This window comes from Octopus sinensis, linkage group LG3 (genome assembly GCF_006345805.1).
Source record: "Octopus sinensis linkage group LG3, ASM634580v1, whole genome shotgun sequence".
Lineage (NCBI taxonomy): Eukaryota > Metazoa > Mollusca > Cephalopoda > Octopoda > Octopodidae > Octopus > Octopus sinensis.
The window spans coordinates 77,320,279-77,335,546 of record NC_042999.1 but is presented as its reverse complement, the minus strand read 5'-3'; the positions used below and the strand labels follow the sequence as shown (position 1 = coordinate 77,335,546).

The window sequence follows — 15,268 nt, the reverse complement described above, 5'->3', positions numbered from 1 at the left end:
CTGAAAAAATGAGAGGCAAAACTGACCTTGGCGGAATTTGAACTCAGAAAATAAAGATGGATGAAATGCTATTAAGCATTTGGCTTGGCAAGCTAATGATTCTGCCAGCTTTAGGGCTTTTGGCTTAAAAACTTGACAGCTCTGCAGAGGAGAATTGTGAAACAGCTGGATGAAATAATGAGAAGTGACATCCAAGTACTGGCCTGGATGACAAAAAGAAAGAACGGTACTATGCCAGAAGGAGCCAAGTAAAGGAGTGCGGTTGGAAATTTCCAACCAATATCTTGTTTGCCACTGATGTGGAAACTGATGACAGCCATCATATCAAGCAGCATCTATAAATACCTAGATGAGAAAGACCTACTACCAGTGGGACAAAAGGGGTGTAGATGTAAGAGCAGAGGAATGAAGGATCAATTACTAATCGATAAGACTATCCTGGCTGACTGCAAGAAGAGACACAAAAATTTAGTGATGGCATGGGTGGACTACAGGAAAGCATATGATATGGTCCCACATTGATAAAAGCACTGACTCGCCACACTGTAGGATGTGCTCTGAGAAGGGAGAAAGTATAAGCCATATTGTTAGTGAGTGCTGTAAGCTTGCACAATGCGAATACAAAAAGAGTACAACAATATGGCCAGATATGTCCACTGGCTGTTGTGCGGTAAAGAATACCTTGAGAGAGCAGAACAATGGTATGAACACAAGCCAGAGGGAATAATGGAAAACGAACATTAATAAATACTCTGGGATCTTAACATTAAAAGAAGCAAAGACAATAGATGTTGCAATACCAGGTGATTCGAAGGTGAAATGTAAGGAAACAGAAAAGAGTGAGAAATACCAGCTATTGTGGGATGAGATAGGAAAGTTATGGGGCATGAAGAAAGTAATGGTAAAACCGGTGATAGCTGGAGCATTAGGAACAGTTTCCAAGAGCTTTGAAAAGCATAAGAATATTGGAGCTACTTTCAGGCTTGAAGTGATCCAGAAGGCAGCATTGTTGGGTACAGCTCACATTCTAAGGAGAGTATTGTCTCTTTGAGTCACAGGAGAAGGCATGACTTGAAAGCTTTGGTGATTTGTTATTGCCTGCCTTCAAGTAAAGAACAACCGCAAAGAGAACAGTGAGAATCAAAATAATAATAATAATTATTATTATTCAACAAAATATAAGTGAGAGTGGCAAGAGTGTAGAGACTGAATGGCCTACCCTCTGTAAGCTTTTCTTTGTAAGAAGAAAGAAACAGAGAGAAGGCACTTTTGATGCCTTGGATGTGATAGAGTAATCTGAGCACTTGCATGAAGACATCTCCCAATTAAATACGGTGGTCTTCCTTCAGTCAGGGAACTCTCTTGTTGAAATTCTTTATTGTTATACTTCTTTTTTATTTTTATTTTACTCAATGTCCTGGGACCTTGTGGCCAATGAAAGAAATAATCAACTTTTTCAAGTTTCACATAAAAAGGAAAGTGAAAGCAGAGAGGGAATTGCTGCCCTTCACCCTATCCAGCAAATTAGTAATGATAGTAATGAGCATGGTCCAAGTGAAAGGGTCTACTCTGAGTATGTGCCTGTAGATTGAAGAAGGAGAACATGAAAATGACAATTACTTTAGGGGTGCTGTGGGATTCTCATGAGTAACTTTTGAAAGTCTCCCACTTTTGGGGAATTATTGTTTGGAATTTGCTTTTTTGTTAGTTATTCTCCTTTTTCATACCCTTTTAAGAAATCCCACATTGTTCCCAATGTTTTTGTGATCTATATAATAATAAAACTGTATAATGATAAAAATAATAATTTAAATTGTATTCTAACTCAGATACACAATTAGAAAGTCTTTCCAATGCAAACAATATGTAGCTTGGTGTTGATGAATGACAAGATTCACCTTCAATGAAGGCGAGCTAATCATGTTAGTAAATACTGACAATGCAACTGAAGAATTAAGAACACAAGAAATGGATAAATGTCTGAGAATCAATGAAGGTAAACAAATAGAAGATATGAAACGTAAAGACTCAATCTCAGCTGACTAAGATGATCCTTAAGAGTAAACTTACTCAAAACATAGGATGGAAGCAATAAGCATGTCAGTACATTTGATAGTAAGCTATCATTTCAATGTTATAAAGTGGAAGTTGTAAGCGATCCAAAAACTAGATAGAAAATAGGAAAACTATAGCATAATTCAGAATTTAGATTACATTATCCAAAAAGACATAATGGAGGAAGGGACCTTATATAACTAAGAATGGTCTTTAAATTCTCTTCAGCTAGATTAGAGACTTGCTGTCATATAAAAAATTTTAAAGAATGAGAAAAAACTATACAAATAGAAAGCATTCTGTTTTAAGTAGTTATAAAACATAACAAAATCAAAACCTTGTATTCACTAAACAAAGAATTACTGAAATATTTAGCAGAAGTACATAGATTAAGTAAGGAAAAAAATTTTAGAGAAATAAGTAAAATAAAAAACAGTTGAGAAAATGAAGGGATGGAAATTAAAACCATTTCATAGCAGATTCCTATATTGATTAAATAAACCCAATTGCAATAAACAATAGAGCTACATCAGGTTCCAAATAGGGAAAATTGAGTGCCTATGATTTCCAGGATTAGTACCTCCTGATTAGACATCAAACAGAATTATATACTGAAGCAAAATGTCAAACTTAAATACCACATTTGTGGTCAATTCACAATGCTTCAGGGGACATGATGAGGTAGCTACCTATATGTGGGAAATATGCAAGTAAATCAAAATTTACATCAGAGAAATGATACAAGTTTACATCAGAGACAGTTGCAAAAAATGAAAACAGTGGGATTACTTCTCTGAAAATTGCAAATATGTAAGATAGAGAGATAGGAGCAAACTAGATATCATTATAAAATTTTGCATACTTATTGATGCAATTTGTCCAACAAACAATACCATCTCTGTAAGGAGTTTGAAAGATTACACATATTAAGTAAAATATGAAATATGGATCAAAGAATTAGAAGAATTATGGCAAGGCATTCTGTCGAATCTATCACCCAATAAATGATAACAATAATCCATAGTAACAATGAAAATTGTAATTTTTTTTTTACAACCACTTTGATCATGTACCATCAGCATTGTTGTAACTTTTTTTTTTTACCTAGAGAGTCTGACTGTTAATCACTCATTTGTGAAATCTCACTGAGGTCAACTTTGTCTATTATCTTTACATAATAGATAAAATAAAGCACTAGACCAAAGTGGTAGATTGGCAGAATTGTTAGTGCATCAGACAAGATGTCTTGCAGTATTTGTTCTGGTTCCTTATCTTCTGAATTTTAGGGAAGTAGATTTAATCTATTATTTGGTTAATCACCATCACCTGGTTTTTGTGTGATTTTAGTGGGGGTTCATTTTGTTGCAGGCATCAGGGCCTGGTCTTTGGTTTGAAGATGGCCTCCTCCCTTTTTCCACCAGTTTTAGCAGTCTAGAAAAAAACAAAGGGTCATGGTTGCTGCCCTTCCGTCCCTGACAAACTAATTAAAAAAAAAAAAAATGGAGTGAAATATATTTTCAAAGTGAACTGAGATAAGCAGACTTTATGTACTCCAAATGATATGACACAATGGGTACAGTAATACCATGGTTGTAGTTAAGTTCCAGAACTCAACACAATACGCTAACAAAAACATTTGCTAATAGTACTATACTTGCTATTTACAGTAGTGAGCCATTCTACTCTTGAAAGTGAAGCGTTTTGATTTCTAACACAATGTTATATTGGTGATAAGATCTTAAAAAAAAAAAAAAAAAAAAAAACTGGCACTCTGTTGGTTACAATGATGAGTATTCCATTCCAGTATATCTGATCCACAGAACAGTCCGCTCATGAAATCAATGTGTAAGTGGCTGAGCACTTCACAGACATGCATACCCTAAAAGTAGTTCGCAGGGAGAATCTGCATGATGCAAAATATAACAAGGCAGGCCCTTTGAAATACAGGTACTTCTTATTTTTGCCAGCTGAGTGGACTGGAGCAATGTGAAATAAAGTGTCTTCCTCCAGGACACAAGAATTGAACTCAAGACCTTACAATTGTGAGCCAAATACCCTTCACTAATGACAGGTTATGAATAGGAAGAGGGGCAGTATCCATGATTTTTGTAGGCCTTATCAGTCCTGTGAGATTGATGGAGTTACCTGCTCTACTGAACTTCTTTCAGTCAATATTTGCAGGGACAACATAAGCCAAGTAAACTGATCTGAATGTTTAGAACAGTGAACTATACTACAGGAACCTAAAGACCAAGAGAAGTTACACAAAGAAAGATTTAAAATCTTTTTTTAAAACTTAAATATTTTGTAGACAGAGCATTTGATTGTGATTTAGTTATTTCCTATAGCTTTATTAGAAATTAATATTTTAAAACTGCAAAATCTAAAATAGTTTGCAAAAATGAAATCACATGAAGATAAAGTTACTACTTAACTCCAGGCCAGCTGTGATCAAGAAGACTATGGAGTTTTTGATAACTATTTTAAACACATAAATGTTTACTTGAAAAGTGAAATAGATGGGCATTTTAAAAGGATGCATTTCACAGAACAGATGGCAAAATATAAGGAAAACCAAGGAAGTTTTACTATCTCAAATGTATTGTTTTTTTCTATATTCACATAGACAGGTCATTTTTTGAAAATGGATACTTGAAAATATTTTTACAAGATATGAAGAGTTGTGTTTTGTATGGAAACTGTATAAGTGAATTACTTGATTTCAGTATATTACTGGTACTTATTTTATCAATTTTGAGGGATGAAACAAAGTTCATCTAAGAAAGATTTTAAATCAGAACAATGAATATTAGGTTGCTCAATAATTTTCAAATATTGCAAGATATAAGCCACTAGACTTTCTTAACAAATTCATGTATTAGTAATAATCTGAAAGCCATGCTTTTATAGAGAAAATAACAGAATGACATGATATTTAGAAGTTATTATCTTTTATCGTTTACTTGTCTTTTGTCATTAGAATGCAGCCATGCTGGGATACTGCATTAAAGAATTTTTAGTTGAATGAATTGACTCCAGTACTTATTTATCTAAAAATCCTGGTTTTTATTCTATTGGCCTCTTTATTGAACCACTAAGCACACCAACACTAGTTGTCAAGTAGTCATGGGGGACAAACACAGACACAAAGACACACATATATATGATGTGATTCTTTCAGTTTCTGTCCACCAGATCCACTCACAAGGCTTTGGTCATCCCTTGGCTAAAGTAGAAGACACTTGCCCAAGGTGTCATGTAGTGGGACTGAACCTGGAATGATGTGGTTGGCAAGCAAGCTTCTTATCACACAGCCATGCCTCAACTTTCACCAAACAAAGTGTGCAAGATGAGGCATGGTTGTGTGGTAACACACTTTGTTTGGTGAAAGTTATATTTGGTATTGATTTCATCATGACCGGACAGTATTATAAGGTGGTAATGAATTTAGATTTTGCATTTATCATACAGTTATTAGAGTTTGAAACTGCACTTTTAGCAATTTAGAGATTGCATACTCTGTGACATAAATCCCACTAAATTTTATTGAGCTGTCAATGGCATAATTGTCAGAACCAGAAAATGCTAGGGTCAATTTTGCCTTTCATCTCTCCAGGATTAATAAAATAAGTACTGTGACCTTGTACCAATATAAGAAATAACTACTGAATGGTAGTGTTTTCTAATTGCTTTTCATTTTCAGATTTATACATTATTCCTTTATTTTTAAGGTAACATGCTTTCAATTGTTATTGTTAGTTGTTACAACTTTTAATGAAGATAATTTTGAAAATTACTATGCCAGCATGGAAGGCGGATGTTAAATGATGATGATATATATATATATGGCGTTAGGAAAGGCATCCAGCTGTAGAAACACTGCCAGATCTGACTGACCTGGTGCAGCCTTCGGGCTCCCCAGACCCCAGTTGAACCGTCCAACCCATGCTAGCATGGAAAGCGGACGTTAAATGATGATGATGATGATGATGATGATACACACATTTAGGAATCATTAATAAATAAGATGTACCCCATTTGCATTTACAATATTTTGGCTTTAACCTTTCAGCTTTTCATAAGTCACTTGCCACTTTCCATAAATACTGTTTGTAATTTAACTTACAATTGCCTTAAAAAAAAAGTTAAAATAATCTTAATTATTGTTAATATTGTCTAGAAAGGTACCAGAACCATAAGTATAACATATTGTGTTTCTATGATCTACACCTGGAACAAATAAATCCAATGGTACATTTAAATAATCAGTCTTGATTGACAATATGCACAAATTAAGGGTAACAATCGTTTGACTACATATGGAAGCTATCCATATATAAATTTGTGAGACAACATATAATTACAGACATTATTATGTAGTCTCATATTTATAGTGAAATTATATTCTACCTAAGCAATAATTTATATTTTCATACATGATGTCATTAACATATATTTGTTAGCAATACCAATATTCATATAGACTAATTAGTTATATAGCCAAACTACCTGACATACGCAATTATACGTGTATGTTAATGATAAAATTCAATAAATAAGTCACATGTATTTTTTCATGTATTTTTAGAGTGGAAAATCACAACTTATTTACAAGCATCTACGGTAAGTTAAAAGCATCTCTTATGCTATGGTTCCTTTCGTTTTTCTTTAAGTATCCTAAAATCTAAAATTAATATCAGAAAATGCAAATCTACCAAATAAAAATAAGATTAATTATAAAATCAAGGTCACAAATTTTTGGAAAGCAGTATAGCAAATTATACACCATTCAGACCTAATTGTGTGGTAAAATTTAAAGTTTACAATAGATGAATATCTTCATAAAGACAAAGATTTTGAGGCTACATTGAGCATGTTTATAAACTGTTGAAATACCCTTCTTAGCTCTCAAAATCCGAAAGATATTATAAAGTAGAATGTGAATATTTCATAATTAAAATAATTCTTCACAAGAAATAGTAAACTAATATGACATAGCAATGAAAGAGATCTATAATCTAAGGTCAGGTTAAACATAAAAGCATAATGTTAGACATAATTTATGCTGTTTTCCATTTTGAATAATATCTTGGGCTTTCTAATGGAACATGAATGGACTATAGATTTCATTCCTGTATATGTGCATAGATACACATAAATCTCTATTTATAAATATGAAATTACTTCTATATACATGTCTGCCTTCTATATTTATAAACTTCAAAGTGAAAACTCACAAAACCATATATATTATTAGTTGCCATCTCACGGAGGAGGTTTGCATTTTGAGAAATAGCAGTTGAATCTCTCTCTCAAACCACAACTCATTGTCTGCCAAGATGTAGAAAGAATGTTGAAACGGAGTATAGAGTCAATTTTTCTCAGTCTCCTTGGAACATTATACATATATAGAGAGAAATTGATTTCTAATTTGGATTTTAAATGCTTCATGTATTAAATGTGATAACATTCACAGCTCCAGTTACTCAAATACACTACTATTTTGAATGCAAATCCCAAGGTTTTACATAAAATAAATGTTCATAATAAACTGGATTACATTTCATCAACTACTCTGTTGGAAAAAAAGTGTTTTACTGTGTCAAAAGTGAACAGTATTTTATTTGGATGCTTTTCTACTGAAATCATTATAAGGATATTAAAAAGACTAGAGGTCCTTAAATTAAAAGAAAAATATTTTGAAGGTTTTGTCAGGAAGAAGAGGAAAGGCCATGACTTTTGCAGGCTTTCCAAAACTGGTGAGATTGATATGGTAAATGTTGAGCTTGAATATTAGTAAACATCTGCAGAAAAAATGTGAATGGGAAAGAATTTCTAGAAGGTTGATGTTTGGGAGAAATATTAGAGAAAATGGAGAGGGGCAAAATAGATGACTTGGGAGACAGTGTGAAAGAATAAACAATGCTCTTTGAATAATTAAATCTTTATCCACTACCCTGACATGTCAATAAATAAAATCACTGTTATCAAAAACTACTATATTACGAAGTTGAGATGGGGAGGGTTGAAAGCTTTTGAAATGTAGTCAAACATAAAAGCTATGTGAGCAGTGTACCAAAGAGAAAAAAATGCCCAAAAGAATAGAATCACTCCCAAAACAATCCTATTTCAAAAGAACTTTAGAAGATGTCCTGCTGGGAAATACTTATATCTTGAGCAGAACCCTTTCAGGTAGGCTAGCAGTAGCTATGTGTCTTTGTGTGTGTATATGTGTAAAGAAACACAAATACATGTGCATATATCAATAATATATCACTGTTTTTTTTGTAAATATCTTTGAATGTACATGTGTTGATAAAAGTGCACATATGTATGCATACACGTGCATTTCACATGTGTAAATAAGTTATTGTAAACATATATAACTGAAAAATTGAAAAATAAAATAAAATTCTTAATGAAGTATATTTGGTAGATTAGTGGACAAAAAAAAAATCACAGATGTAAAGGATGTGAAACATAAGTCTACTACTACTTATAACTTTTTGGGAGACGTTTTGGGATATATATGTAGAATGTTCAATCTACCCAGTACATGATAGATATTTCTTTTATCAATCCTGCAGGAACAAAAAGGCAAAACTGACTTCAACAAGATTTGAACACTAAATGTATCTTTGTGAAAGTACTCTCAGGGATTTTGTCCTGTATCATACTTTTCCTGCCAGTCCACAATAATAAGGAAATTTTGGTGCTACTTTAATGTGTGGTCAACCTGGCTATCTACACTGTAGCATGCAGTCTAACCCTATTCCTAATTCTAAACCCTAACCCGGGGCAGGTTGTTTCACCACACAGACTATGGATACTGTGGTAAACAATATGTTAAAGTAGCACCAAAATCTTTATGTTAAGAATAGTACAATGAACTGTCTGTCCAAGTAATAGTTTGCATTAGAGCAAGATGAATATATAGAAATAATCAGAATATTATGTATGAAAAGACAGATGGCCTACACTGAAGAACATGAAGCAGCAGTAGCAACTATAATATCCACAAAACCACCATTGCCAAATTTAGTTTTAGAAAATAATTCCAAACAGAATTAAGGATTATTGATGTAGTCCTGACATGAAAAACAACCATGAAAACAGCTAGATTTTAGATTGTGCTTTTAGTTGCATGACTGCAAGTTTATTTTTATTTTATTTGCATATTTTAAAAACAAAAGTTACATTTGGGTTGTCTATTAATATAAAGACAAGAAAGAATATCTTCTAAAGGTTCCCGAGGTTCACAAATCTTGTGATCTGTAGTTACAACAGTGATAGTTGAAGAAAAGTTAAATTCTACCCTCTGGCAGAATGTCAGCATTGTACAAGTAACATCAGTTAATGTCCACTTTTTCATGCTTGAATGAGTTAGATGGAATTTGTTGAGGCAGATTTTCTATGGCTGGATGTCCTTCCTGTTGCCAGCCCTCAACTGTTTTCAAGCAAGGTAATATTTTCTCCATAGCCATACATGTTTTTTTTATGAAGGATGGACTAGAAATGAACAACACTGCTTGTATGACAATGATGCTCATTTACAATCAACAAGCAATGTGAAGACAAGAGTACACACACACACACACATTTATATGACTGTCTTCTTCCAGTTTCTGTCTACCAGATCCACTCACAAGGCTTTGGCCAACCCAAGGTTATAGTAGAAGGCATACAGCCATACCTGTGTGAACATTGTCAAAAAATCTGATAACTATTTCTGAATGCTTTTTGAACTGATGTAAACAGAGTTAAGTGACTTGTTCACTGATATAAGAAAATAATTGCAAAAAAGATGGATACAAACTAAAAATTCACGAGTTAGATTAACAATTTACTCACAGTTTTATATAGAGTTTACATCAAGCATATAATATTCTTTTTGAATTAACCATATATAATTTACTAGAAATCTAATTTATATATCCGAGAAACAATTCAATGAAAGTCAGTTCAAAATTTCTCAGATAAAGAACTGTAAGATTGAATTAATACATTTCATTTAAAATATTTAAAAAAATCATTATAAGATACTATTGCTTCTTATTTTACATCTGAAACCAGTAAACTGCATGACACACTAGTCAAAGTTGAGACATGCGAAATTATAGTTTTCACATCTGATATGTTGTTATATCAAAATTATACACACATGCTTGTTAACATTATAACAAGAAGAGTTCAAATTCTGTTGAGGTTGACTCATCCTTTCAGGGTTGATAAAATAAGTGCCAGTTGGACACTAAGGTCAATGTATTCAACTTACCTCTACTCTGAAATTGCTGGCCTTGTGCCAAAATTTGAAACCAATATATGTTTATTTTTCAGTTGACTACGCTATTGATGTAGCTTCAAAATTTTCTAAATATTTAATAATTACCATATAAAATATATTTACCATATGGCAAGCCAATGTATTCAGTTAGTATCTTTTGCTGGATAACATCTGTCGATCATCATTGCTTTTAATTCTATTTGTATATCTTAATATATTTTTTTAACTTATACTAACTCATTGCAACATGCATTTTATTGATACTTTGATACAGTATGCAGCTAATTAACCCTTTAGCCAAACATAGCACAACCTCCCCCACACACACACCTCTACGCTGTTCCAAAATTATGTAAGAAGTCATGCATGATAAATAAACATGCCAAGAGATGACAGACAAGTGGGAATAGAGGTTTTGACAGATATCATTAAATGAACTCAAAGGAAAGAAGGAACAAGGTGTGAGAAAATACAGAGCTATAGAGTGAAAACCTGATTGGTGATCATTACAAAAAACCTTTTGTTCAAATCCTGGTAGTAACAAATCTCAATTAGAGTTGGTTTCTATAGACAGTTAATGCACCATTAGAAAAAGCAAGCAAAAATGGTATTGTGATCTTTGACCAAATAAATTAAACCAAGATAAAACAAATAACAGTTGACCTTGATTTTGCTAATGGTTTTATGTGCGTCATAGAAAATATGTTAATCAAATAAAGCACATAAAACCGCAACTTTGAACTAACTCAAAACTGATTTTTGTGTACACTATTGTACCTGCTGCAGGAAGGAACATGCCATCCAACCTGTTTATTAGTTGTCCATTACATATAGAGTAGTTATGAAAGAATGTTACACCTATAGAGATCAGTTTACACTGAACTTATAACCTTTACAAGATTCAATCCAGACACTATAAACCAAGTTTGCAAAGCATATGGACAAGTGGAAATCCTAACAAGATCAAGATAAATTAGGAAATATTTATTTATTGGAACATGTAAGGGATAACCTAGCAGAAATGTTCCTTTTGTTATACATTATTGGAAACAGAAATATTTTAAACATTTATGCTTTTTCAAACATATCCACTGACAACATTTTTCTCTAAGACAATAATAATAATGAAATTATTGTATACAGTGCTCTGGTGCACCACAACTTGTCAAAAGTGCATATAAAGCATATGCAGTAATGTGTAAATGTCTGGAAAGTGAACAGTGTATGAGTCAGCCCTCATCACTTTTGGAGCCGTGTATGTCTTCTATGAACTATATAAACTTGAGAGGATTTAATGACTGATTTTTCTATAGTCTTTATAAAAGAAGTGACATACATTATTTGAAGGTATCATATAACTTTTTACCAACATTAATTTGTCCTTCAAGAGTATTTCATTACAAGTTAATTACATTTTTAAACCTTTCCAGGATACAAGAATGTAAGCATGTATAAAATAATAGTTGATATAAATGATAAATAAACAAAGCATAATGCAGGCTAAACATAAGAACCATATTTCATAGACTGGTTCAAAATTTTCAGAGTAAACTATTGCCTGAAATATTTTTGTGAGTAAAGAGTGACTAACAAGATGAAAGTGTTCTTCAACCAGCTGGTAACAATATTTTCAATGTCAGACATCAGCTAATGCAGGGGCTAGAAAGCTATTTGAGCAATATGCATGCTCAAATTCTAATTTAGTTTCTTAAAAAATTAAAAATGTTTATTAAAACTGATCATCAACTTGTAAATGCTACTTTAAAAGTACCTTATGTTGAAATGAAATGATTACAGTAATATATTAAATAAAGTAATTATTGCAAACATAATAAGCTAAAATTTTGAAATATTACACAAATCTACAGAGTCACAGCTGGCTAAGTTGCTACAATATTTGTTTACACATTGAATAATCAACAGTGTATATTTTATCATTCCTACTACATTGGTCCAGAATAAACAATACTAGTCTGCCTAGCTGGAAATTGTTACCATAAAGAGATACAATTTCATATTCTAAACAACAATGTATTAAATTGATGAGTGTTGTGTCAGCTTGTAACCAAAGCTCAAAACTTCCCATAAGCAAAATCTAGGAAAGAATGTCCTATCCAGGAGCAGAACTCTAACTACTTAAGATAATGAAAACTGAAAGAACTTTAGTACACTGATATAGTTTAGTAACAGAAGATAAATATAAATTAAAAAAGATGGCTACATGATGGTATACCATATTTACAGCAAATAAATAGTAATGTTATCTGTTAATTTTGTTAAAAAAAAATCCAGAACAAAATCATCATTTTCAAATTTCTTCAAACATTTTTCTAAGTACTTCATATATTGCAATAAAATTGTTGATTCTAATTTATTTCCAAAGAATTTTTTTAGCTTATTTTTATACATATATCCCTATCTTTGAAGATCTACAGCTTTCCAGTTAGTTCAGTATGGAGAACCAAGAATCCATATGAAAAACCCAGTTGGGAATTCACTGGAAGAGGTTTGAAGCATAAAGATGATAAGCAGATGACATATCTGTCTCTCAAATTTCTTAGTAAGTATATATAAAAACAGTGTCAATCTTTAGAATTTTTGTATGTTGATCTAGAAATTCTGACTAGCTATATTTAATATTCATAATAGCCCAACAGGATATCACCATTTTATCTGTGGCTACGTCATTATATTTATTGCTGGTGTCCCATAAATCTTACATTATGAAACTACGTCTTGTTTATATCATTGTTCCACTAACTCAGCTTGGAATTTCCCAGTCACCTGGCTCTGTCTGTAATAAATTATTTTTGTCTTCATGTTATTTCTGCAACACTAGTGAACTTCGCAGCTTTTCAGTTTTTAATTTGACATTTGTTTTTTATATTCCATGTAAAAACGTTAGAAATCAAGTCAGTAATTATATGAATATAATATGACACAATGTGTGTGTGTGTGTGGGTGTCTGTGTGTAGTAAATTCACAGATTTATTTTGTATTTTTTAACAAAGTAAGTCAATAACTAGAGAGCATATACAACATGACCAATTTCTCATTGCTTTCTTTACAGGAGAATAGATGTCCTACGAGAATAAAAGGCAATTTCAATAGATTTAAATGGAAGACAACAAATTCCAGCTGAAGTGTTTCATTAAGATTTTATTTTATGACATAATTATTCAAAACTATAAAGTAATGAAACAAAAAAAAAATTTTAATTAGAGAAATAAATCTTTAAATAATGTATTTATTTCCTAGTTTGGCGTTTATCTATTTTGACTCTTCCTTATTTGTTAAGATTCTGAAAATTTTGATATTTACAAATTTATGCAAATATCAAATGTTTTCAGACTTAGATGGCATTCTTGTAGACAACCAAACATATGTATTGCTTAACAGTAGAATGTGAAAGCTGTTAACCCATTAACTATTGTCTAACAGTCCATTATCTTAACCAATGTATTTCTTCAACACAATATAGTAATAAAGAAAATAATTAACTATTTGTAATTTGGAGTAAAGAGGAATTATTAATTATATTTAAATTAGCCACAAATTTTTTTCTTACTACCAAAATTATTAGTAGAGCTTGGTGAAATCTTTTGATTAGCCAGTTTCTGTCAAACCATCCAACCCATGCCAGTATGGAAGGAAGACATTAAATGATGATGATGATGATTATCTCCACCCTTTCAAACTTAACACAAAATATTTTTTTAAATGAATAAATTTTGAGACAACAAATAAACCAATAGGCAAATGACAAAAAAAAAAAAGAAGAAAACTTAACAGAACAAATACACACAAAGGTATGTTTTCATTATGATAATGGGCCTATTCTCAGCATGTCTGCAAGACAAGAGATGACAACTGGGAAATGGCCCTTACCTTGGAGGTCAAAGTAACCCTGGATCTGTGAGGATCCTCGACTAGTACTACCTAATAATCCTTCTCCTTAAGCACCCTAGCACATATTTGTATTGTTTTCTATTTCTTTATTCATGTTATTTCTGTAGAAACTTCGACACTTTTTGCAACCTTTCCCTGTAATATTTTTTCACTCATGCAATTTCTGTGTAGACCCCAACACATTTTGTACCCTCATACTGCTCTAACATCTTCTCAACTACCGTCCTTGTGGGAATACAGAAACAAATTCTTATTCTTATTATTCCACCAAGGTTGACTTTCCTGTCATCCTTTTGGGGTTGATGAAATAAGTACAAGTTGAACACTGGGGTCAATATAATTGGCTTAACCCCTAACCCAAAATTTCAGGCCTTGTACCTATAGTAGAAAGGATTATTACTACTACTAAACAACAACATCTGAAGCTGTCTCATTAACAATAATTGGATCTTTGGATTGACTAATACCACTTTCCTTGCAATAACATCTGCTAATTTCCCTCCTGGTCTTCCTATAAGTACAGTTATCCTTAAGAGTGGGGTGGGTATGTAAACAACATTTTTAACACCAAAATATGTGTCAATTATCTCAATAAACCAACATTACCTATTTACATAATTTTTAATCTATTGATATAATACACTAGTTTCTTTTGAATTTCTGAAGTGAATCAGCCTATTTTCGTATTTGAAAGAACCTTTCTTGTAAAGAACACTGGCAACTAGTCTAATAAATTACAGCTTTATTTGTATTGTTATTTGGAAGTACAATTTAAAACAAAAAAATGAATTGCCAACTGAGACATCACCTGATAAAGCAACAAAATTAAAATTTATAAGTAGTTAGAAAGATTGATTTAATATAACAAATACCCCAATATAATCTTAGGTGTTGTACTGCATATACCCCATTATACATGAAGAAATTAAACAGCAAATAGAAATGAATAAATGAAAGTCTAAATTTAATACAAAAATTTCTGTTAAAAATTTGTTACCATTTCCTCAATTTCTGTGAAAG

At 32.0% G+C, this 15,268-nt stretch overlaps 1 protein-coding gene and 1 long non-coding RNA gene across 17 annotated transcripts in view; one reads left to right on the top strand and one right to left on the bottom strand.

Annotated features, from left to right (window-relative positions):
* LOC115209283 (tumor protein D52) overlaps positions 1 to 15,268 on the bottom strand; it is a 149,542-nt gene that overhangs the window by 44,381 nt on the left and 89,893 nt on the right. The gene's annotated exons all lie outside the window — the stretch shown is intronic.
* Positions 11,573 to 13,849, top strand: LOC118762488. Of its 4 annotated transcripts, none has more exons than XR_004998245.1 (3): positions 11,573 to 11,594; positions 12,767 to 12,899; positions 13,410 to 13,849. It is a non-coding gene; the product is annotated as an uncharacterized LOC118762488 (long non-coding RNA). The 4 variants fall into 4 exon arrangements; XR_004998244.1 differs by having other exon boundaries at positions 11,577 to 11,686; XR_004998246.1 differs by lacking the exon at positions 11,573 to 11,594 and adding an exon at positions 11,798 to 11,957.